General features: G+C 43.0%; 1 protein-coding gene, 1 long non-coding RNA gene and 1 pseudogene across 5 annotated transcripts in view; 2 read left to right on the forward strand and 1 right to left on the reverse strand.

The window, feature by feature from the left end:
- LOC128350129 (uncharacterized) lies at positions 1-25,476 on the forward strand. Its single transcript, XR_008319166.1, has 5 exons — positions 1-152; positions 17,551-17,583; positions 20,055-20,363; positions 22,474-22,588; positions 24,765-25,476. It is a non-coding gene; the product is annotated as an uncharacterized LOC128350129 (long non-coding RNA).
- The window catches only part of PCCA (propionyl-CoA carboxylase subunit alpha), a 335,273-nt gene that overhangs the window by 288,424 nt on the left and 19,880 nt on the right, over positions 1-26,969 (reverse strand). The window lies entirely within an intron of this gene.
- Positions 3,381-3,517, forward strand: LOC128352634 (uncharacterized; annotated as a pseudogene).

Here is a 26,969-nt window from a genome sequence, read left to right on the forward strand (position 1 = left end):
CGGCAGGACCCGGCAGCCATGTTGGGGCCGGGAGAAGGAGAAGTGGCCGCCGCCTACGCCAGGAGGAGAGTGCGGGAGAGGCAGCTGCGCAGCCGTGGCCACGGCCAGAGGTGGCGGTGGCCGCGACGGGGCAACTGGCGGCGGGAGTGCGGGTGAGGTGGCGGCGAGGCCAGAAGCGGCCACCGCAAATAAAGGAGAGAGGCGCCGGGGGAAGAGGCGGCGGGGAAGCTGGCCGAGGTAGCGGCGGAGCCGCCGCCGAGGCCTGGCGCCGCCAGTAAAGCCGGGTGGGGGGGGAACCTTGGGGCCCGATCCCACCATTCCCGTCCCCCCGCCAAATTACTAAGGGCCAAATTAAGGGCATCCTTTCCGCTCAAAGCGCCAGTTTGAGAAGAGCCTTTGCAGAAAGAGGAGCTCTGCTGGCGAGCTCCTCTTTCCTGTAGAAATGGTGGGATCGGGCAGCTGGGAGGTTCGGCGGCGGGGGCCGAAAGCATTACTAGCGCCCGTTTTTCAACGGGCTAAAATTCACTTGTACATAAATAAGATGATTCCCTGTTCCCAAAGGGCTCACAATCTAAAAAGAAATATAAGGTAGACACCAGCAACAGCCACTGGAGGAATGCTGTGCTGGGGTTGGATATGGCCAGTTGCTCTCCCCCTGCTAAATATAAGAGAATCGCCACTTTAAAAGATGTCTCTTTGCTCAATTAGCAGGGCAACACTGAATAGCAGAAAAAAATAGTGGAACCCTTTCTCCAGATACAGTATTTTAAAGTTGTCTTTTCTAATAACAATTGCCCAATGTGATGTACAAGACGAAAACCCTCAGTATTAAATGCAGACACCAAGAGTGCAATATGTGGGGAATCTTCTTACACTAACACAACCCCAAGACCAGCCAAGCAGTCCAGAAGGACACGAGAAACCACCATAAGCTGATGAGGACTAACAAAATGGTCACCATCGACCTGTCTCTGTAGATATTGATAATAAACCAGCCACCTAATGACACAGCGGGGAAGTAACTTGCCTAGGGAGCAAGAGGTTGCTGGTTCAAATCCCCACTGGTATGTTTCCCAGACAATGGGAAACACCTATATCAGACAGCAGCGATATAGGAAAATACTGAAAGGCATCATCTCATACTGCACGGGAGAAGGCAATGGTAAACCCCTCCTGTATTCTACCAAAGAAAACCACATGGCTCGACGTCACAACTTTACCTAGGCTACTAAAACAGTTTTAGTCCATATTTTTCTGTGAAAAGATCTATAATAGATACAACAGGATTGGCAACCGGAGGTCTGTCAACTGCTGTTGAACTACAACTTCCATAACTCCTGCTATTGGCCATTGTGGCTTTGGGATGATGAGTTGTAGTCCAACAGCAGCTACAGAATCTCAGGTTGGTCATTCCTGTTATACAATATCAGTCAAACTGGGCATTTACTAAGATTTTCGTAATAGTTACTTTTCAGGTAACTATTCCTAAGAAGCCCATATATTTATATCTATAGAGAATTTCCTTGCAGCACAAGAGGCCTCTTCCATCCATGTTTATATTATGATTATTATTAATTCGATTTCTATACCGCCCTTCCAAAAATGGCTCAGGGCGGTTTACACAGAGAAATAATAAATAAATAAAGATGGATCCCTGTCCCCAAAGAGCTCACAATCTAAAAAGAAACACAAGACAGACACCAGCAACAGTCACTGGAGGTACTGTGCTGGGGGTGGATAGGGCCAGTTACCCTCCTCCTGCTAAATAAAGAGAATCATCATGGTAAAAGGTGCCTCTTTGCCCAGTTAGCAGGGGTTATATAGTGCTTACACATGACCATTTGTAAATGTAGAGGAGGGAAAGGTAGAAAGCTAAAACCAAAAAAGTTGCATTTATCTGATTATCTACAAATCAAAGATACATTAAGATTTTATTTATTCTAATCAAATATTTCAGTCCAATTGCTTTGGGATGCTGCTAAAAAGAAATTTTGAGATAAATATAAAATTAAGTTTGCTCTTTTAATCTATCATCATCATCAATTCGATTTCTATACTGTCCTTCCAAAAATGGCTCAGGGTGGTTTATTTAATTCATTCATTCATTCGATTCCTATACCGCCTTTCAAAAATGGCTCAGGGCAGTTTACACAGAGAAATAATAAATACATGAATAAGATTACTCCCTGTCCCCAAAGGGTTCACAGTCTAAAAAGAGACAAGACAGACACCAGCAACAGTCACTGGAGGTACTGTGCTGGGGGTGGATAGGGCCAGTTACTCTCCCACTGCTAAATAAAGAGAATCACCATGCTAAAAGGTGCCTCTTTGCCAAGTTAGCAGTCTAAAAAAAAAAAAAAGCTAAACCAGTTCCCAAATCAATTTAAAGCACTGGAAATGTTTCCAGAAAATCCATATCAGAAAAAATCAACCAACCCCTCCCCTCAAAAAAAAAAAAGAAAGAAAAGAAAGCAATACAAACCAGGAAGAATATCAGCAGCTCAATCAGTTTAACCTTTGGTAAATAAAGTTTTAACCAGATAGTAGAAGGTGAACAAAACAGTTTTGCAGCTTCAGAACGAGGTCAAGAAGGCAGGCCCATAGAGCACATTAATCTAGATTAGAGTAATCCAATCTAGAAGTCACCAGGTGATGATTATTCTAGGATTGGGGCTAAAACAGAACTTTGTGGTATCCCTGCAGAACAACTCCCATAGTAGAGCAGTCATTACTCAATATGACCCTCCTATGCTGCTGTCAGAACAGAACCACTGCCAACCCCAAGACCAATCAAGCACTCCAGAAAGTCATCAGAATCCACCTCATCAGAAAGCTGATGAGGACTACCAAAAGTGTCACAATCCACCTGTCTCTGTAGATATTGATTATGTACCTAGGCTACTAAATTATTATTTCTTGTTTACACAGTCAGACAGGTGTTATTGACTGGTTTGTTTTATCCAGACATCGAGTCCTTCCCAAGGACCTGGGATGGCTGAATTTTATCATCAATACTGTTGGTTATTATAGATATCGTCGCAAAATATAGGCTGTTCCCAGTAAAGCTGCTTTTTGTAATTGGCTGATGGTGATTTCTGTGGCCCCTATGGTGTTGAGGTGCTCTTCAAGGTCTTTTGGGACTGCACCCAGGGCGCCAATTACCACTGGGATTATTTTGGTCTTTTTTTGCCACAGCCTTTCAATTTCAATTTGTAGATCTTTGTATTTTTTGATTTTTTCTATTTCTTTTTCTTCTATTCTGCTATCCCCTGGTATTGCTATGTCGATTATTTTCACTTGTTTTTCTTTCTTCTCAAGGTGTATTGTGTGGCAGATGTTTGTCTGTTTGTAGTCGGAAGTCCCATAATATTTTTACATCTTCATTTTCTTCAACCTTGATCACGAAGGAGGTTTTCCCAGGGCGAGGCTCATCCATTGTACTGCGGGTGTGCTGACCCCTGCGATTTCCTCAAATGCAGGAAACTCGACTGCATAATTTGTGGTAGATGATGATGATGATGATGATGATGATGATGATGATGATGATTAAACTTTTATACCGCCCTTCCAAAAGGCTCAGGTTTTAGTCCTGCTTGGACTACAACTCCAAGATTGAATCCAAATTAGTATGGGTCTAGAAAAGTGTTTTTGACAAGGCTGTCAACAAACATCATTCCATGTTCAATTTAAAGGCATTTAAAACACAGGGAAAAGTTGATGTCCTCAGTTCCAAGAGCTCATAGTAAAGTATACAAATGGCTGAAAAAATGGTCCTTCTATATCCAGCTCCTATATTCAACTGCCTACTAAGCAAGATATGCCATCATATGCAAAATTCTACCATTTATCACTTTAACTTGTTATTATTTTAACATTATTTATTTATTATTTTAAAAAAATTATACCACCCTTCCAAAAGGCTCAGGGCGGTTTACATTAAAACACCATTAAAATCAATTAACAATTAAAACAGAAATTATAAAACTGCATAAAATAATAACTAACAATTAAAACATCATAAACCACCAATTAGACAGCCAAAACAACTTAAAAACAAGTTTTAAAAAGCTGAGAATGCTTGGTTGAAGAGAGAACGCTTGGTTGAAGAGCTGTGTTTTCAGAAGTTTCTTAAAAATTGCCAGAGATGGGGAGACTCGTATCATAGTAGGGAGCGCATTCCACAATCTTGGGGCAGCAGCTGAGAAGGCCCATCTCCGTGTAGCCACCAAACGAGTTGGCGGCAACTGGAGACGGACCTCCTCAAGTGACCTCAGCGGCCAGTGGGGCACATAGCGAAAAATATGGCTCCCAAAACCTAACAACTGATGCTGAAGGCGAAAGAAGATCACCTACAAACCCAAGATCAATCAATCAATGTTTATTACGCTCAGCCATAGGCCACTGCATAAGGAAGTACATCTAAATTTCTGAAAGGTAGGCAGGAGTGAGCTCATCAAAGCGCTCATGAAAAATACTTGCAAGAGAGGTTATCAACTATGTTTGGAGGCCATTAACAGGTTGTCATACAATAAGTGCTTATTTCATAAATATCTCACTCGTATACCACAGAGAAGCAGCAATAGCAAAATCATCTTTGGGGGGAGTATTTGTTTTTTAAAATGGTGCTCGCCCTCTCTCTCTCTCTCCCTCTCCCTCCCCAAGGGGAAAAAAAGATTTAGGTGTGGAGGGAGAAAGAAGGGAAACAAAAATTCCATAAAGGTACTACCGGTAGTGTTAGACCTGCAGTTGAAAGCAGAATGGTCAGCCTTATAAGTATGTGAGCCAAAAAACAAATATGAGATAGTGCCATTCTAGTACATGCTGCAATACATAAAAACTCTCTGTGCACTGGAATGGTTTTGCCTGGCAGCAGCAGAGAGCTGGAAGGTAAGCAGGCCTATAGGTCTGATGGCCATAGCCATGCCCATCAGCATCAATATTATTGCAGAAAAGGGCATATTGTTTTTCTTATATTGCTTTTTAATGAAACTTACTGTCTTGATCCCAGGAAGAAATGGGGTTAAGCACTGCTTCTAATACTGTCTTATTAAAAGCTCTGGAAATCCAACCATTTTGCAAAAAGAGTCCCATCGTAGGCTGTGGGAAATGTAGGATACTACCGACTCCTAAAGCACACAAACAATCATACCAAGTCACTGCAGAAAAACAGAATCTGACAAGCTGCCTATTTCACATTACAGAACCACCCACCTGCACTGTTTTCATAAGGTCCTTTTAAGACACCCCCCCATACCCTTTTAAACAGCCAAGGATGTTTTCCATTTGGCAGATACCACTTACTTGAATGTAAATGTCTAATTAAAAGCAAACAAAAAACACAGCACACCAATCCCAGAGGAGATGCGAGAGCCTGGGATCACCCACTGCCCCAGTTATGCAGAGTCAACTCTTTATATTCTTAGGTCTTAAGGCACAGATTCTGTTGTCCCTGGAGGTCACAGTAACACTCCATGGCAGTCACTTCTTCTTCAACTTTCACATCTCAGATCATTTCCCAAAATCTAGTGCATTGTTGCTTAACGTATTATACAGTTAGCCTAATTTGAACAAGAGCTGGAATCTTGAGTATTTTAGACAGAGGAAGCTAATCAAACTAGTCATCCTTTTTAGTTCAAATCAATATTACAGAGCAATGAATGATGTTCCAATGTAAAGTGGATTCACTCAATTGACCCAAAGAGCATAATACCGCTCAGCAAGACAAACCACAATTAGTTTGTCCCATAAAATGAAAGTAATGAGTAAATCCTTTGTAAGGTTGCTTCTCACTCACAAAGGCATGGCAAAATCTTGAATTAAAAATCAATTGAATGCAAATTATCTTTGAATCTACTGTTTCAGCAGTTAACTAAGGAAGGAGGTACTATTGTCAAGGCAGACAAACAAACAAACATATGTATGTGTATGTTTAGACATAAAATACTGCAGAACTTTAATATCAACCTAGATAGTGTCATTGCATAGCAGCATTAAATTCCCACATGCACCACAAGTTAAATTCTCAGGGGCAGGGACGGGGTGGGGGGTGGGGTAGAGAAAGAACTGGGAAAAACTAACTAGTACATACAGGTGAAACTCGAAAAATTAGAATATCGTGCAAAAGTTCATTAATTTCAGTAATGCAAATTAAAAGGTGAAACTGATATATGAGATATCTCGCTTTGCATGTAATGCGTCTATCTCATATATCAGTTTCACCTTTTAATTTGCATTACTGAAGTTAATGAACTTTTGCACGATATTCTAATTTTTCGAGTTTCACCTGTAAATGTATCATGCACTTTCAATATTTCCACCTGCCGTAATTCCCAAAAACGTTAGCATGCAATTATACGTGCTGAAATAAGTTACCACTTAGGAATGAGAATGAGTTACCAGAACACAAGTGTTCTTGAAATGTGATGCACCGAAATCTTTTAGACAGCATGTTAAATAAGGGTTGTGCTTAAAATTATCATCACATATATAGCACTTTACATAGTAACATAAGCAAGAAAGAACAGACAGACAGATCTTTGCCATAAGGAACTAGCTATCTGTATTTCAGAGGAATAGCAAGGGAAGAAAAAGAGACACAGTAACAGGGAACGGCTATGTACAACTGCAGTTAAATAGGCTTTTCCCCGCTGGGGAATAAACTAGGAAAGGTAAAGTTGTGCTTTCGAGTCGGTGTCAACTCCTGGCGACCCCAGAGCCATGTGGTTTTCTTGGTAGATACAGGAGGGGGTTTACCATTGCCTCCTCCTGTGCAGTATAAGATGATGCCTTTCAGCACCTTCCTATATTGCTGCTGCCAGATATAGGAGTTTCCCATATTCTGGGAAACACACCAGTGGGGATTCAAACCAACAGCCTCCTGCTCTGTAGGTAGGTTGCTTCCCTGCTGAGCCATTAGGTGGCTGGGATTTGAATTAAAGTATGCAATCAAGTTGATTTTGACTCCTGGTGCCCACAGAGCCCTGTGGTTTTCTTTGGTAGAATACAGGAGGGGTTTACCATTGCCTCCTCCTGCACAGCATGAGATGGTGCCTTTCAGCATCTTCCTATATTGCTGCTGCCCAATACAGGAGTTTCCCATATGCTGGGAAACACATGAGCAGGGATTCAAACCAGCAGCCTCCTGTGCTCTAGGCAGGTTGCTTCCTTGCTGCACAATTCGGTGGCTCTTTTAAATGCCAAAAGCTTTGTAGAAAAGGTGGGTTGGGGGCGGGGAGAGGGAGGTGGCACAGTACAGATGTTTTTACAAATCAGCACCATGCTACTGTGACCATCACATCTAAATCTGCACTCTAGAATACAGCCATGGGGTGAGGGGTTAACCTCAGGTCAGTGCCATCTACATAGAATGTTACTACTGTTTTAAAAAATCCCACTTTAAAAAAGAAAAAGAAAAGAGCATTTCTAGGATGCTTTTGTGTGACTTTGCCAGTGTTCATTTTAAACATGAACCTGGGAACAGGTTCCTCAAATACATGGTATAGATAATGTACTACTATACCTTTATTCAAAACAACATGTGAATAACTGTACCAGATCTGCAACTGGGTACACTAACCACTGATTGCACAAGTGTTGAATAGGGCTGTAGTCTAGAGAACATACAAGTACATTATTTTGGTTTTTAAAAAAGAGTTTGAAACACTAATGAAAAGTCTGTACATGACAAGAAGAGGCCACAGACATGGAGTTGTAGTAGTTAAAGCAGAGATTTCTGAGAGAGCCATTTCTCACAATCAGGAGGAAGGGCTCAAAAGGGCCAAGGGGCGGGAGCCTCAACATTCTTAACCCCCTTCCCCCACAGACTATCTCCCTGCCATTGCTGGGCGGCAGATCGCCCACCCAGATGGCTGCCAGCTGCTCGTGGCAGCATGAAGGTTTGGGGACCAGGAGGCCCCTGGAACTTCCATGATGCACTGCACAGGTGTGTATTGCATTATGGGGATCTCCCCAATGCCATCCAGGAGCCTACTGGTGTGTGGGTGCCGTGCAGAGCCACGCAGCACTGACACACGAACATTTAGCACCGGTTAGGGGTGCCCTTGTGCCCTTAACCCTGACTAAGTGGCAGGCTCTCTAAGCAGGTTTGCCACCGCACCACCACCTGGAGCCACGCAGCTCCTGGCAGTTTACACGTACAGCAAAGATTGGGCTTGGAAGCTTGTGTGAACAGACTCAGTGAATCACAGATTTCTCCAAGAAAGTAGGGAGGAAGGATTATATTTTTCTGCAGCACAGGGGAAAGCAAAATGACTTGGCCACGAAATGAATATGGAAGAATCAAAGATGAAGCCTGATCAGCAGTATACATGGTGATGTGGTCAAAGAACACAGAGGGTATGGGGAGAAGAAAACGCGGGAAGATTTGAAGTTCAGTCTTGACAATGTTTTTGACACAGTGATGAGAACATCCAAGCAGAAATCTCAGACAAGCAAATGGAACTGCAAGATTGGACTGAGGAGGGAGTTCTGTGAGAGAAGCAAACATGAGACTAAAACTCATGGTAGTTGATGAGGTCACCCACAGCAAGCGCGAGGAGAAAGAGCGCGTTTGGACAGGGCTAAGAACAGGTCCCTAACAGACTCCAAATGAGAAAGGAAAAGCAGAAGGAAAGTTTCTTCCTGTGGGTGTTTTTAAGGAGCAATATTGACAGACAGGAAGCGAGTCTGTTGACAGACTCACAGGTATCTTTGACATGAAGCGAGTTAAGCAAGAGCAGAGGGATCAGCTATCAACTGCAGCAGAGACGTCAAAGAGTATGGAGCAGAATAACTGTTTGGATTGAAGCTAAAAAAAATCATGCTTAACACAAACAAAATTGGCTATTTTCTGACTCACAAACCCAACAGTCTACTAAAGGAAGAATCTATCTGAAGAGGAGCTTCTTTCTTTTCATTTGAGGACTGGTATCAATAATTTTGAAAAACTGCAGGTCAAAAATCTTCCACTTGCTTACAAGCACCAGGTTTTTCTTTGAGTTGCAATTCTTTTTTTATTACTGATACTAATCTCCAAACCAAAACACTATTTACTCTTTCATATCTTATTACACACCTCTGATGAAGGTAAGGAGGCAACTTTTAAAATGATGGGTTTCTTATACTTAAGAAGGGAAGAGCAACTCTCCCTGTTCAATCTGCATAGAATTCTTCCAGAACTGCTGTTGGTGTTGTTGTTTTTAATTGTGAGCAACTTTGGGACAGGAAAACATCTTCTAAATCTTTTTACTATGTAAACCATTTTGGGAAGTTATAAAACAATGGATTATAGCCAACACCAATGATACAATAATAGAAGGGGAAATCTGTACTTTTAAGAACCAAGCAAATGTGATGAAAGTTATTGAACCACATGAAACTAGGAACCTCAGGAGATGTCCTTGTTTCAGCACAGAATTGCTTGGTTTTTAGAAGGAGAGAGAGAGACAGAGACAGAGACAGACAGACAGACAGACTGTTGGCAGTGATAGCAGATTACTACCATCATTAAAATAAAAAATGAGGAACATCAGAAGCTGCCATATGCTGAGTCAGGCCACTGGTCTATCTAGCTCAGTATTGTTTTCACAGACTGGCTCCCAGGACCAACCTGCCACAGGCTCAAAGTGAAAGAGTTCACTTTCCTTACAGGTACAGAACAATCACTTCAGGCTATCTGTAGTTGAAAAATTACTCTCTTCATTTACTAAAGACATGAATCAGATGTGTACCAACCTCTTTCAGTACTTGCATATGTCAGTTACATTTACAGTATTCTACAGGGGTGTAACTATAATAGGGCAAGGGGAGACAGTTGTCTGGGGGCCACTGCCTTGGGGGGCCCTCCAGAGGGCAAGTCACAGGACTGACTCCCCCAGCCGCACACCTGCTGGGCTTCCTTCAGTTGTATTCATCCTCCGAAAGTGATGTGCGTGTTAAGACCTAGAGCTACCAGAACTACCAGAACTGTCTTTCTCTAGTACCATTAAATGACTTGCATCGTCCACAATTTACAAAAGCTTTATAAAAATAATTTAGGATGATGTTCTATTGTGGCACGTGTGTGTGTGTGTGTGTGTGTGTAAATTTTACTATGCTTTTTGTTACCACTATACAGCCTAATTTAAGATTTCTTTACTTCGTGAGCTGAGCTTCAGCATTTTAAAATGTTGTCTCTGGGCCCACTCCAACCTTGCTAAGCCCCTGGTATTCTATGCACTGAGGAACCCTTTAGTTGTTTCAATATCCGCCCCCACCTCACTTACACACCCCTACCTACCTTCCATCTGCAATAAGGGGATAATACAGTAATATCAATCTAGCTTACAGAGTTGTTATAAAGATTACTGAGTTAAGTTACTGTTTTTAAGTGCTTTGACCAATCAGGAAAAGCACCACTCTTCCGGTACAAATAATACCTGACTACCAAATACACTTGTATGGCATCATTTTCAAAGAGTGGAGATAGAGAAAAAGGAGATAGAGATACACACACACGCACTGCTACCCTTCCCTTTAAAATATATGCAACCAGGAAAGAATCAGACCCTTCTCATCAGTATTTAAAATGGGGAAAGGAGCAATATTGATTGGTAGCCACAAACATTTATTTTTGAGGCCTGGTTATAGGCAGTATTCAAATATAAATGTATTAAATAAAACAAAGAAATTAATAAAAATAAACCTTCCACCCCGATATCGATATCCAAGTACCAGGCATAGCAGAAGAAGCTGCCTTTAGTGTATTTTAAAATGACAAGCAGTAATGCTTCCCAAGATATTCTAAAGGTGAACTTGGAAAATGAAAGACCAGTCTAAACAATCCAGATATTATGCACTACAGTCTAGTCTTTCACGCAAACAATTTTGTTTTGTCTTCTTGTCCCATAGCTGCTTTCTAACATCTGAGTTAAAAATGCACAAAAGGTAAACAGCTTTCTCTAGTTTATTCCCTTTTTGTAATTTAAGGCATTGCTCAGACAAGTAGTTTTCTTCTAAAGGTGAACCACCCAACCGCCTTCAGAGAGATATTTGTATGTAGTTTTAAATATGTGGACCAGGCAATCATAGATACAGCCGGAAGCAATTCCTGTAATCACTGCAGCATTTCCCCCCCCCCCCAAGGAAATGCTGTCAATATCTGGAATTGCCCTATTCATACTGTGTGATCCATGCAAATGCATGCCAGAGGACTGCCAATGTGTAAAGGTCTTGTATTAACCTTATTTCCCAGAGAACAAACCAAGAAAGCAGAAAATCTGAAAAGAAAAAAACTTGCAGAGGCATGTACATGGAAAGGAACAGGGGCATTTTGAACATATTTTTAGGACTACACACATGATGATTCCAACTAAATCCTCTTCCCTCTAAGCAATTAATTTTTTTCCCCTGCCTGCTAAATAAAGTCATATTCCCTGCTGATGGCAAATGATTGGTTTACCTATAACTCCAGGGGGCTTAGCTATCAGTCCCTTTAAGAAGCTTTGACAGTTTAACCTGCTGGGCTCACAGCACCCAAGGGAGGGCCTTACTTGCAGTTTTACTTCTGATGCTGCTGACCACTAATACTGACTCCACAGATAATGGATTTCAATAACAACCTCCTACAGGTTAACACTTTTGAGTAGCATCCATGATACTGCTTTAATTAAGTTAATACATGAAGGTCACAGTTTGGTAGGAAGTTTTTAATAAATTTGGCACTGCATACAATAATAAAAAAATTGTGTGTGCTCATCTGTACAGTAACTCCAAGATAAGTTTACCTATAGCTATAATCCAGTCTGCTTGTGGATTTATGAAATGTTTCAATTTCTTCAAAAGTGAACTCTGTTTATTAGTTCTACTTCCTAGAAACATGCACATTTCTAACTGCTAGTTTCATGACAAATATGAAATGCATGATTCTGCCCATGCTGGGCACAGAATAGGTTTACCTGGCCCACAAACAGACCACCTACCACTGAGCGGGGGGGATCTTTTTTGCAAGGTTTGGAGCATTTGACAGTGCAGAAGATTTAATGCTTTGATATGACTGCAGTTGCCAAGTGTTTAATATTAAACAGCTTGCAGAAACACATGAACTACTTTCCATTTTAAAGAGGCAATTCATAACTGCATTTTCAGAAGTAGCAGAAAGCAGCTAGAGACAGCAACCGTTTGTTTTAGTTACGCCAATAGACTCTTAAAAGAGAAAACACTTAAAAGCAAACCCTGAAATGGTCACAATTTTCCTTTAGCAACGTGCCTTCAGAGAAGGGAGGCACTCAAAATGGGTTTAAGGGTTTAATGCTGTAATACACATACATACAAAATCGACTAAGGAAGGCATTTCCCCCTTAAAATCCAAAACCTTGACAGGCAGTACAGAGGGTAGTAAGAAACCAGCATGGGAGCTATTTAATATACTTCTTGATTAACTCGTTGCCTGTCCACTTCTCCCACAGACATGTGCTAACATGTCATAATCGTCATAATTCACATCATCCCCACAGCTAACACACAAGCTCCTTGATTAGTGCACAACTCCCAGACGAGCCATTGCTAATGCTAAATAATTCCCTTCAGCCTCCTGCTACTATACCGCAGGCTCCCCAATTAAACATAAAGTCACTGATTAGCCATATTAGTCTGGACAAATTTCTGCCAGGATTCTACTTATTCTCACCAAAAAGAGAAAAAAAGAAAAGGGTGGGGGTGGAGAGATACCATAGGGGGGAAACAACCGAATACAATACAATAGCTTATGTAAAATCAAAGCTAGTATAAGGATTTACCACTAAAATGTAATACAGTAAATTGTAACAGTATTGAAGACAAAGCTGTCTCCTTAAAAACTATATTTAGTTTTGTTTGAATCAGCATGTTTATTCACAACATTTTCTATTGTAAAATACTCATCATTCAATATCACATCTGAATGTTTGAGAAACATATTAACATTATACTATGCTGGGCACAGTATACTGTTATGCAGACATAACACTGCACATCCCAAAACCACAAGTACTTGCTTCCCCAAACTTTCCCCCTTGCATCAATTTCTTCTACAACACTTAATCATGGTTACTGCCAGTGCAGTCAATGAAACAGTCATTCGTAACCCAAGCTCTAAGGCCACATTTGCACGTAACACACTCCCCATCCTACCCCTGCTCACCTGTCCAAATTCAGACATAATGGAGAGGAGGGAGCCTGCAGTCAGTGAGACTACAGAAAGGATGGGGACTGACTATGCAGGCTTCCTTCTTGCATGAAGGACAGCCTGCACAGCCAATCATAGCTGGAGAGAGGGAGGAGCTTCCTCCCTCAACTCTAGCTGAAGGGAATGCAGCCTGGAGTTCTGAATTCAGATGTAACGCAGGCTGAGTTGAACCTCAGGCTGGGACGACAAAACTCACAACCCTAGCGTTGGGAAAACCTCAGGTCACTTGCATTGCTGAACCAGAGTTTCACACATTCAGACATGACGGTTTGGAAACTTCTGGCCCTTTAAACTCCAGTTATGTGTTATGTGTGAATGCGGCCGAAAACTGGTTTTGAATCTTTATGAATCAACTCTGGTTATTGTTAACCATAGTTTTGCATTATTGCTATTCCAAATGTAACCGTAGTTAAGTATGATAGGTAGACAATGGGAGGAATTCATGTACAGGAATAGAGAAGCTGGGAGAGCGAACAAGCAATTCCACAGGTTATCACTTTAACCCTGGATCAGAAATTAGTAGTGTTACACCTACACCGAACCACTATGAAATTGCACATACAGATCTGCTTGTTTTGTTATAGATAAATTTTGTTCTGCCTTGCTTCCTTAGCTCCTATATCCCTATTCCCTAAGTAAAATATTAGGAACCATGCCAAACGATCTGTGCTATCTCCAAAATAGCTGCACTGATTGTTAACATTCTATAACTGGTCCTTCTTCCTCAATGATAAGAAACTGAATATTCTGCAACATAGAGAGTGAATGAATGACTGTCTGTTTCTATGCATGCACCTTTAAGCCTAATGTATAGTTGGGGGAGAATAATCTGTTTACAGACACTATGAAATTGCGTCATTCGTTGGTCCCATTCTCCAGATTTAGAAAGAAGCGACTACCTTATAATACTGGCTGGCAGTTTTCAGGCACAGTCGGACTACTGGATCAAAGTTTCAAAAATAAAGAGACACTGGCTGACATTCTAATTAATGAAGTGGGTGTGCTTTGCAGGATTGAAGGGATACGCCAGGAGCCTACATGCAACTCCACCAATCTCCTTGCATGTACACTGTTGTGCCAAAGCCCTTGGAGTTCTGAGCAGTGCTGAAAGATTGGTAACATGTCACTGATGGTCAGTTACATGTTTCCAACCTTGCAGAGCCCTTCTGAAGTTCAGGGAGGGAGCACTCTGAACTTTAAGGGATCTGGCACACACACAGGGGGACTAGGGAAGTTGCACCAAGGCTCTCAGTGCTCCCTCCACGAAGCATGCTTGCTTCATTAGTTGGAATGTCAACCACTGTAACTGTTATGGAACAAAACATGATGGAACAGAAACATTCTAAAATAAATGTATCTTTAAAAAATAATAAATAAATAAAATTATATATAAAAATTATACTGATGCAAAATGAGACAGACCATTAACAAAAGCAGTACCTGGCACCCTAATAAATTAGTGCTGCAGCAGGACTGCCTTTATATTGTTGTTTAAGAAAGTCTCTAGTAGGCACAATTTCTTCCACCATAATGCTACAGTAGAGAGTATTCTCACCACCCTCTGCTACAATATATAAAAATAGGAAGGAAGGGAGCGGGGAGGAGGAGAGAAAAACATATATTTGTAATTCAGCATTCAATTAGCTAGTGAAACAAGGCATCTTTTATTTATTTACCAAATCTATAAGCTTTTACATAACAAGGCTCTCTGAACAGTTTACTTTAGATGCTATTAAGAGCAAATTAATACAAGTGAACAATTAGAAGACACCACAATAAAAAAAAAATTAAAAGCCACCCATGAAATTTTGATAAGCTCTTCCCAGAGGTCCTCTCACCTTTGCCTATACTAATGCATTCCATCTTAATTTACCTGATCATTAGCTTCCAGTTTGTTCAGCTGGAAACCAAAAACAAACACTAATTACTTTGACATCACAAAGTCATAGCTGTCCTCACCACCTCCCCAGACAGCAGGGATAAATTATAAAGGGTAGGCATGATAATATCTTGATAAATGATGAGTCACATCACCTCTTTGTCAATCATCCATGAGGGCTCACACAAGATACCACTCAATCTCATTACTGAATCCTAGGGCTAGAAAGACAATACACACCAGGAGTCATATTTCAAACAGCAGGCCACCATGATAAGATACAGCTCAGAAGATGGTTGATGAATTCCCATTGGCTTTTTGTTTTAACATAACTGTCAAATACTTAAGTTTCAAGAAGTATGCAGAGATGGGAGGAGACAGGACAGGGTGAAAGCCACAGATTATTTCTTTGGACAAATATGCATTCAGAACGCTGCAAACAAGTATTGTCATCCCAAATTACAACAAGGCTTATATTTTAAAAGCAACAATTTGAGGTGGGAGAGGGATCACCTGAGGTTTTAAAAGACTGCCTCATAGTCAGATTTTGGCTTGTCAACCAGATAGAAAATCCAGAAAGTCCTTTCATTCACTCAATTACAATACAGTCATCCCTCGTCAACAACATAGTTTTAAGAACCACATTCTTAAGTATATGCAACTGAAATATTGTGACCGGACTTGCCAACCACAATCCAAGTATCCACAATTGGCAAGGTTTTTTAGTGTTTTGGGTGAGGGGGTTAGTGATTTTGGCGGGTTCAGAGGTTCAATCTCCTCATTCTTCTTGGTGACTCTTGGCAATGTTAAGGGATTTTTTGGTGATTTTAGTTGTTTTTTAAAGCATTTTTTCCTTTAATTTGTCAGTGTTTTTGCGGTCGCAGTTCCCTAACTCCCTGTTCCCTAACAACTTTAATGCCTTGCCATCCACAAATTTGCCAACCATGGGGTTTTGCTGGAACTGAGGCTGGCGAGAGATGTACTCCACCCAGGATGGCTATCACACTGTTCAAAGTATTTTAGAACACCAATGAGCTATAATAATGCTAACTGCTTCCTAGACAGCTTATTGTTTACTCTGCTTCTATATGCCATGCCCAATATATTTTCCGTCAAAAATCAAAGTACTGTAGTCATTTTCATCACTAATATGACACAACAGGAAAGCACTGCACTAATCAGAGGCAGCATATGCACAGGCTTAATAAGATGTCTGCTAAGAACTCAGTGTCAAGTTGCTCAACATTTTGTAAGCTTACCTGAAGACATACAATATGCCCTTTAAGGGGGAAGTCGGGCTTTCCTCACTCTTAATATGGATAAGCACAACTTAATTATTAGGGGGAGGGATAACTAATGTAGTGAGGAGATAAGATAAAAAACAAAAGGCATTCACCAGGGTAACAGACACAGTCCCATTCCGGTGGGAAACAGGATGGTATACATGTACAGTGCACATACTTCAGAAGTCAGAAGGAATCCCTGGGTAAGCTCAGGAATTAGCTGTGATCCACAGATCATTTTCAGATGCTTAACAAGACCAAGAAATTAAAACCTGTAGCCAAAATGAAGGGAGGAGTTGGGGGGAAGATTAAAAAGGGAGAAGCTGAGGTAGCATTGGAGAATACAAAGCATACTATCCAACATTTATCTTATGCATCTCTGCATACAATTCAATACAGATATCCCACAAGTCAAAAAACATCCTGTTTAGGTATTATTTTCCCCTAACAATTGTCCCTAGGAGAGAGATCAATAGTGAGCCCTGAGTTCACATGCTTATTGCCCACTCCCATAATTGCAGGGAGAAACAAAAAACAGTGACCCCCCATCATCATTTGAATACAGGGTCTATCCTGAACCTGGGAGATAAAACCACTGTTCAAATAACTGTGGGATCTCCATTAAGTCATCTCACCTCTCCCTGTGGTGTTCACAGCTGGGCAGGGATGATGAAGTGAGCACACAATGATGAAGTGAGCACACAACCCCCAAGGTCAATTCATGAACTTTCCCGAGGAACAACTTCAGATAAAATACAATATCCAAAAAGAAAAAAGAAAACAAAGTGTTCTTTTCTGTAGTGATCACAATGAGAGCTGGAACCTTCTAGTCAATCACTTCTCATCATATTATTTAATCCAAACTGCTGTTATGACTACTGTTTATGGTCCATCCAAGAGAGATTACAACATGACACCTCAACATAAGCAGAGTTTCCCAGCTCAGAAGTTTCCCATTGAAGCTCCCTCATTCATTAGAATGAGAACTTATCACTGAATGTGCTTAAAATATGCATTTTGTGCTATGAAAGGAATTACTAGATCTGTTACATGCAAGACAGTGTGAGGGGAGGAAGAAAAGGTTCAAACTAAGCGGAGCGGGCAGCGCTTCGGCTCTCCTATGCTTAGCATGATAATTCTGGCTGGCTGAATAGAACTATTCTCTCAATCAATCAATTTTTTTAAAGGGACAAACAAAGCTGAACAAAAGAGTCCTCAAGGTAAGAAAGAAATATTAACTGTAAGTATGAACCCACAAGAAAATGTTGCAGTATATTACAGTGTGTGCATGTGTTACTTAAGTCTATGGCTGAGCATGGTAAAATCACAAAAGTTAGCAACAGCAGCAGCTAGTGAGGCCTGGTGGGTTGTTGTTGTTTTTTGGGGGGGGGCAGTGAGGGTGGTGGAATACAACTAAAACCGCTGAACCTACCTGCTGCCATGACCCAGCATCACTAGAGAACTGTCTGCAGCCAGCCCAGCATCCCACAGGGAAGGCCCGCCCCGCCCCACCTCTCAGCTGGCCTATGCGCATGCACAACAGCCATCTGAGTGGTCGGCACAGCACGTTTTTGCCATGCTGACCACTCAAATGGCCGCTGAGCATATATGGAGGTCAACGGAAGAACAGGGGTTGGGCATCCTCCTTGTGGGATGCTGGCTTGGCTACTGCCAGTTCCCTAGGGATGCCAGTAGTGATGAGCCTGGACCATTCCGGAGGCCATTCTACAGGCCTCCGGACCAGTCCGGAGATGGGCGGTTCGGGATTCGGGTGATTGGGCGGGGGGTTCCTTTAAGAGCGGGGGGATTACTTACCCCCTCCCGCCGCTTTCCCCCTCCGGCGCCTGTAGTTCTTTTAATAATTGGGTGGCAGGATACCTCCCTGCTGCCCCTTCTTATGTTTTGCTGCTGCTGCCGACTACGCTGCAAAAGGCTTCAATAAGCCTGTAGCACGCGCGCAATTTAGTCTAGACAGTACATTCTGCTCCTACTTCCACGTTCTAGCTATTGCCAGGGCTGGTTGTCAAAACATTATCTATTAAAGCTTCCCTTTTAAAAAATTGCACTGGGAGCCAACAAACAAGACTTGGAAGGAACCAAAGAGTTTCCACCAACAGCTGCTACCAAGGATAAGTACGAGTATTTTAAAATAGGACTCCAAGGTTGTTTTTTAAAAACACGATTTCAACAAATTTGTATCCCATCGTTTCTCAAATGGAGTTGAGGGGGGAATATATGATATTTGTCCAGCTATCCTTGCTACAACCTGTGAGGAGAGCTAGGTGAGCTTCATGACTTCAATCCAGGTTTACTCAGCCAAGTCCAAGGACTCTATCCAGTAACTATGCCAATGTTATGGGCTCAAACACAAAACACACTTGAATAACTTTTGGCATATGCAACAGTCACAAAGATAAATTGCCACAGCAGAGAGTTTATCAGCAGCAGTATAACACACAGACCTGCTTACCTGCAACAGTTGCTCTTCAAGAGTATTCTGTGCAGACACACATTAAAGAATACTAGCTGGGCCGGGCGCAGAGCATCTGCACCTCTAGTTCACTGCTGCTTCCCCCCATCTTGCCTGCACTGTTTCGCCCACCCAGCCTTTGCCGTCGCTTCCCCCCCTGCCCCCACCACCGTTGTTTTCTCTGCAATTTTCTCTGCCTGCCCACCACCCAGCCAGCTGGCCAGCCACCCACTGCCGCTATTTGCCACCATCCTCTCCCCCACCCCGCTAGGCCCTGGCATGGCTGCCGGGGCCGCCGCCACCACCACTTTCTTCCCTCCCGCTCATCCCCGTCACTATCCAGCAGTTGCTCGCGAACTCTCACAAGAGCTGCCACACATGGGATTAGTGACGGATATGCCTGAGAGAGAGAGAGACCACAAATAAGGTCTTCTAGAAGCTAGGAACATTGGCTCCTTCACACTCACTGAACATTAAAGAGCACACACCAGATAACTGCACTACAGATGGCAGCAATGATACCCTTTTGGCGAATGCACGAGAAGCAGTCATAGACCTGATGGAAGGTGAGAAGGCTGGACTAAGAGAGGAAGCACCTTATCTCTCTTTAAAATGGGAGACTGCCTTCGTAAACCAACAATAATAGTGTTGAGTGGAATGGTGTTCTGTCTATACATTAGACAAGTAAACCTCAAAGACCCAATTCATTAGAACGTGGGGAAGGAACACATACTGCTAATGCTACTGTCATCCTTTGAGAAGTACAAAATTACAAAACAACCTTTTGCCCCCTAACCTTGAGCGATGACTTCCAATCCAGCTGGAAACGGTCAACCATAACTAAAATAGTATCTCTGGGCCTATCCCCCCTCGTCTAGTTAACATAGGCTACAATCAGGCGAAGGCTTTCCTCAAACAGCATTACAGACATAGAGCGCCAATCTGATATAGGCAGGGCCCCGAATTTGCTCATCAGAGAACCACTCTGGTATTTTGCCTGGCATACCTTACACAACTGGAAGTCCCAAAGCACAAGAGGGCTTTCACGCTGACACGACGCCACATCCTCCCCTCAGCCGTGCTGGAGGAATGATATAGGAAGATCTCACTCTCAGAACGTCAATGCCCTTGCACCTCTGGGCAAGTGGAAACAACAGAACACATCCTCCTTCAGTGCTTGTATTACAGGGATATTCATTCACCTTAATTCTACCGTTACAGGTCGAGTACCCCTTATCCAGACATCTTGGGACCAGCAGTGTTCTGGATTTCAGGCTTTTCCACATTTGGGAATCTTCTATATACAGGCATATAATTCTGATAGACAGGGTTCTGGAATGTGAGGAGGAACTCTCGCAAGAGCTCACGACAGTTCCAGCGGCGAGAAATAATGGCAGCGGCGAGGAGGTGGACAGCTGAAGAGGCGAGTGGAGGAGGCGGGAGGCGCCAGCAGGACAGCCCGGCCTGGCCGTGAGGGAGGCGGCGGGACGGCCCTGGACCTGAGCGAGGCGGCTTGACTGCATTTTTAAAGTGAGCTGAGGCATTTTGTTTTTGTTACAGCATGGTGTCCGGATTTTGGAGCATTCCGGATGTCTGGATAAGGGATACTCAAATTGACAAAGCCCTTTCTGTGCTTATCGTTGCCCTTGTATGATTTTATATGTCTTTTTATGCTTTCCTTATGCCTTTTATATAACCTTTTAATGCATTTTGGCTTTTCTCTTTTATGCCTTATGACCTTTTAAACATTTGTACCCACTTTTCACCATTATTAACTACTGTTCACTACAGCTTTGACTATTAAGGGCCACTTAGTAGGTATGTGCAAACCGGTTCGAGTTTGAACAGCTTCAGTTCAACAGTTTGAACTCGAACTGAACCAGGCATTGGTTTTACAATGCCAGTCCAAGTTCAAACGGATCGAGACCCAGTTCTGCTTGAGCCGTTTCTAACGTGCTCAAACTGGTTCGAAGCCTTTAGGCTCCATTTTAGGTTTTGCTTGTTTTCATTGTCCGAGCTATGGATGCTGTGATTGGCCAGATGAGTCTGGGCCTCTGGTAGGCTGTGTACTGTGCCACTGTTTGAAAGCTGACACCGTATTGGCTGGGGGGTGGGGAGTGCAAAGGTAGGGGCTCCCAAAGAAGGGAGTTGCAAATCATAAATATATGCAAGCCTCTGACCTGGAAAATTCTCTGGTTTGCTGTTGCTACTTGGCTCTGGCTGGCATGTGCTGCTCTCTAGCTGCTGATGAATCTGCTGCCTTGCAGAGCTGTGCTTTTTGATCCCAGATCCTCCCATCCCCTAGGTTCCCTTGCCTTCTCTTTCTGCCTGCCTGTGCCCTATCCTTTTTAAACCTTTTCCTAGTCTGTGTTTTTTTCCTGCTGCCAGAGGCATATCTAGGGAAAATAGAGCCTAGGGCAAGCACTGAAATTGTGCCCCCTGTCCAAACATCTGACACTCATCTTTCAGATAACTTTACCATAGTATCAGCTCAAAAATACAAGTGAAGCTCGTTAATCTCATAATATTTCAAAAATTATTTAGCAGTGGACGTAGCCTTGGGAAACTAAACAGAAGTGCCTGTCTAATTTTCTACTATGCATTGTAGCATCACTATTACATAAGTTTTAAAAACAAATGGAGAATTTGACTTTTCCCAGATACTCTGAAAATAATTAAAGGATATGCAGAGTAAACTGTGTCACTGCTTGGAATATATTCTAGTATTTCAGAAAGACAGTTAAAATGAGAGAAAGAGCCTGCCCTACCCTAGATATGCCCCTGCCTGCTGTTTTTCCCTGTCTCTCTCTCTCAGTCCTTTGTTTGGGCAGGGCATCCCTCCCTCCCACACCACCTGCATTGCTCTGCATCCCTCCCTCCCTCGATCTCTCCTTCTGTTCTTTTTGCTTAGATTTCTAACCTTCTGTCTTTATTTTTTCCTTGCAGTCTGTTCTCCTAAGTTTGTTTGGCCAGAACCTATCTGAGGCCTGGCCAGGTCTATCTGGGGCCTGGCCTGGCCCATTCCCACCACCCTACATGCATTGCACTGCATCCCTCCATCGCTCTTTTTATTTTTATTTTATTTATTTTATTTGATTTGATTTCTATACCGCCCCTCCAAAAATAGCTCAGGGCAGTTTACACAGAGAAATAATCAATAAATAAGAAGATAAGACAGATTCCTGTCTCCAAAGGGCTTACAATCTAAAAAGAAACATAAGACAGACACCAGCAACAGTCACTGGAGATACTGTGCTGGGGGTGGATAGGGCCAGTTACTCCCCCTCTGCTAAATAAAAGAGAATTACCACGTTAAAATGTGCCTCTTTGCCAAGTTCCCCTTTTCTCTCTCTCTGTCCCAGTCCCTTTAAACTCTAAACCTCCCAATGTGTGTGGTGTTTGTGTTTTTTCTCCTGTGCTTATTCATCCCTGGCCCTCTCTTTCTCTCCCCCCACCTCTTTTGGTGGCTGCCTGCCAGCGATCCCTTCCCTTCCCTCCCCCCATTCCCACACAGCCTTACCACACAGCCTTACCACCAGCCAGCTTTTTAATTTATTTTCCAAGTTCTTATTTTAAGTTGTTAATTTGGGTGGGTGAGTCACTGGAAAGCTTCTCATTCTGCCTTCCCCTTTACCCCCAGCTATGCCCACCTGTGCCGCCCTGTGCTGTGTGCCAGCCTCTGCTGCCACTGGTCTCTTTTTTGTCCTGGCTTCCTTCGACCAGTGTGTGGGGCAGAAGATACTGGAAGAAGAGGGGTGAGTTGCTCTGACTTTTTGTTGTCCCCTTTTCCTCCTAGTGGGTTTTTAATAGGGCCTCCTTATTTTGCATTTGGGTATGGGGAGGAATATTTTGTGTTTTCTCTTGCAGGTTGTTGTCTCTCTTTTTTTGTAGGTTGTTTTCTATTTCATTCATGGAACACTATACTATATACTACACTTACTATAACCCTATTTACTTTATTGCTGTGAACTCTGAACTCAGAGTTCACAGTTAGGTACTTAATAGAGAACAATAAATCCTAGGAACTTGGGGGTCTGTGGGGAGAGTTGAGCCCATACCTGCCATGCCCCCAGACCCACTTTGGGGTGCCCTGGCACACCCCAAAGGGGGGTTGGGACAGCCTCAAATTCCCATTATTCCTTATGGGAAATTGAATACTTCAAAAATTCACCAATAATCAGAGAAGTGTTTGATTGCCTTGGGGTTTGTGTCCCCACTTTTGTGTCCCTAGGTGCTCTACATAGGGTATAATGGGCCAGTTCAAATCCCCATTATACCCTATGTAGAACATTTTAGAACCGGTTCAAGTTTGGTTCAAATTCGAACTGAACCAAAGCGGGGTTCAAGCAAAACCAAAACTGAACCTGCCCACCCCAGTTCAATGCTGGTTCGAATTCGAACTGAACAGGGCAAACCGGTTTTGTGCACATCCCTACCACTTAGTTTGCAGTCTTGCTTTTTGTACTAGACAGTTTTACTCTAAATTTTACTTCTACTTCCGATTTTTATAGTCTTTTATAGTTGTTACTAGCCGACCCCGCACAGAGCATCTGTGCTCCTTGGGGCCGGCTGTTTCCCTCTCTGCTCCCTCTCCCTCCTGCCAGGTCTTTCCTCTCTCCCCCCACTCCCTCCAGCCACACGCTCTCTTGCCCTCCCCCCTCCATTCCTCCCGCATCCCCCACACTTGCACAGAACCACAGCAGGCAGCCAAAAAGGACCCCTCCGCCGCCATTCCTGCTCCCGGTGGGGCGAACAGGAAAGCCCCGATGCCTGTTTCACTCCCGTCCCAGGCCCCAACAGGCGTGGGGGCTTCCCCACTCACCCAGGGCCAGGGCCAGGGCCAGGGTGTCCCCACTCACCCAGGCCCAGGGCCAGGGCGACCCCACTCACCCAGGCCCAGGGCCAGGGCCCAACTGAGGGAATCTGCTGAAGTGATGGATATTCTGCTCCATGAATAGTGATGAGACATATCATCCCAGTGGAGAATGAAACTGAATTTCCTCCACTTATTGAGGTAAAACTTTATGAGAATATTGTCCATGAACACCTCTGCTTTGAGATGTGTCAAAAAGTGAAGGAAAAGATTTGTATTGTGAGAGACTGAATATAAAATAATGTGACTACTACTTCCCTTTTACTGAGTGAAGGCCACAATGCTCTCTTCAAACATGGTTGGACATGTCGGTGGTTTGCATGGCATTCACTTTTGGAGAGCAGAACATGCCCTTGTCCATGTGGTTTGGGCAATGCTACCTAAATCAGAGACAATGTGACAGTTGTAGGTGAGTTAACTGTACTAAGAATGGCACACTGGGGGGTGGGGTGGGAGGGATTTGTGGAATCACAAGTGGCATGCACGGAACTGGTGCCTGCCAGTTCGAAGGTGGGGGGGTAACTACGGACTGGGGAGGGTGCACTTTGCCCCACGCCATGTTTCCCCCACCAGCACTCTCTTTAAAAACAGTCTGGCGGGGCAGCAGCATGCCTCCCTGCCGACCAGTTGCCTCCTCAGACCGGAAGTACCTGGCACACGTGCACACGTCGGGCTCATGCGCAAGCAGGCACGACATGTGCATGCATGCACCAAACGTGCACATGCACCCATGCACCTAGCACTTCCGGTCTGAAGAGGCAACGGAGCGGAAGGGAGGTACGCTGCTACCCCGCTAGACTGTTTTTAAAGAGAGCACCGACAGGGAAGGGGATAAGTGCACTCTCCCCAGTCCTTACACCCCGCCTTTGAACCAACCGAACTGCCGGTCTTTTGAACCTGTTCGGAGGCCCATAAAAGGGCTTCCAAACAGGTTCATGCACATCCCTAATCACAACTGTAGGAGCACATTAGAACCTGCTATTTGAAATCAAATAGTATGTTGCTATTTGATTATGCTTAATGGTGGGGACCATTAAGCACATTTGTTTATGAAACAGAGCAACTGGTTGAGAAGAATCCAGTGGACCAGAGCTCTGCTTGAATCGTGAAAGAGGTGGATGAGCCACTGCCCAAACAGATGTCTGCTCTAGATATAGCTCGAGAAGGAATCGGAAGGAATTTCCCCCAAGACCTGTGACCACTATACGTGAGGGAGAGCAAAAGAGACAATGTTCCAATCTTCCAGAGCTTTCTAGAAGATCTCAATAGGATAATTTCTATTTCATTTCCTCTCATCAAAAATGAAAACTAAATGGCTAACAAAAGTTTCTAGAAAATTCCATTTGTAGGCAAACACAGGCAAATTCCCATGCATGGAACTGCACAGAACGATGATGATGATTATTTAAACTACATAGTTTACATGGATGTAGTACTTATGTACACTATGTAATACTTGAGTAGTGCACTCAGATACAAACTAGAAAAAGCTCAGCAATAAAATTCCACAAATTGCAACAAGAATAGTTTCATTCAGATGTTAATTTTAAGGATGGTGTACTCCACACCATACCAAATGGAAATAGATGTCCCGCCCTGCCTCTGCTGTCCGTCATTCCTCCTCACTCCTTGTCCTAGGGTGCTCACACTTACGAAGGCTGTAAGTGTGATGGCGAGATGCAGGCATCCAAGTCTCCCAATCACGTAAGCACCCACCATCATGCTTATGGCCTTTGCCTCTTCAGACAAAGGCTGTAAGCCTCTGTAAGCATGAGCACCCTGGGAGAGGGAGTAAGGAAGAATGTCAGACAGTGGAGGCAGGGTGGGACTTCCGCTCCCGTTTTGGACAGTGTACTCAAGTACAACATCCTTAAAATTAACATTTGAATGAGACTATTGAGTTGAACAAAACTGGTGTGGGTGGGAAGAGGAAGCAAGCCTCTCCACTTACATTGCTTTAAAAATTCACTTGCACATTTTTCCTTAGTAAAAGGGAGAAACATGAAAAATCATTAAAGAATTATGTTCTTCTGTACAATCCACAAGCCAAGATTTGGATTTTGTTTTAAAAAGAGAGTGCATATTCACATGTGTGTAAAATTCTATATTATGTATAAGTTATTTTACACACACACCTGACACATGTGACAGATGTGACCAGAATGAACTTTCATTGAAGTAAACACTAATAATCTTTTACTCAACTAAATTCCTGTAATTACTTTCCCATGGGATTTTTCTAGTCATTTATAGTTCATTACATTCCAAGGCTATAGATTCCCTGCTGTGTAAAAAATGCCAAATAAAATTATCCCTCATTCACTGCTTTACGCTATAACTTCTTTTGTTCCCTTCCAATTAGTGTTAGTCTGTTCTTCATTTATCATAAAAAATTTAACTACATGTATATAAGACATTAATGCTAGAGATCTATACACAGTCATACTACCAACACTATACTCATGGCAAAGTAGTACTTTCATCTTGAAGATCCTATTTTTACAGAACACAAAAATTAAAGGCAGAAGCATCTGCTTTCCACAGCCTACCAAAAAACCCCACCCATTTTAGATCATTCAAGCATAAAACAGTTTAATTTAGCAAGATTCCTTACTTTTTTTCAAACTATCCTTCATTTCCCATACATCAATATTAGATATTCCGAGGGAGACCTGCAACAAAAAGTTAAATGTGCCTCTTCAAGGCTTTCAAAAGAAGAATGTGCCTCTTCAGGTTTCCAATCAGCCTAGAACAGAAGATTTAGGCCTTGCTGGTTGGGGTCGGGGAGGGAAGATACCCATTTTTATTTCCTACTCCCTTGGAACCATGACCCACTGTGCCATAGAGCATTAGAGGGAGAGGTTTGGGGCTGGTTGCCAACCTGAACAAAAGCTTTTCATTGTTATACAGAGAGGTCATTCACACAATCAAAAACTGTGTTCTATTCAGGTTTGAGAGCTGGGTGTGCTCCCAATTTTTGGTTGTGTGGAAGCAAGGTAGGAGGAAAACCTTTTCCTCCTACCTTGCTTCCATACAATCACTTCTACCCAGATTTTCCTCTTACCTTGCTTCTACACAACCGAAGATTGGGAGCACACACAGGTCACCAAAACGAAACCTCCCTCGCTGAAGGGAGAGGAAGTGAAATGAATGCACCCAGCCAGCAAACGCTGGCTGAGAATGCACTCCAGAGGACACGTGTGGGACTTCATGCGCATGAACAGCACGGCTGCCGTGGATGGGGCAGAACCTGAGCTTCCATT

The sequence above is a fragment of the Hemicordylus capensis genome, chromosome 3 (genome assembly GCF_027244095.1).
Source record: "Hemicordylus capensis ecotype Gifberg chromosome 3, rHemCap1.1.pri, whole genome shotgun sequence".
NCBI lineage: Eukaryota > Metazoa > Chordata > Lepidosauria > Squamata > Cordylidae > Hemicordylus > Hemicordylus capensis.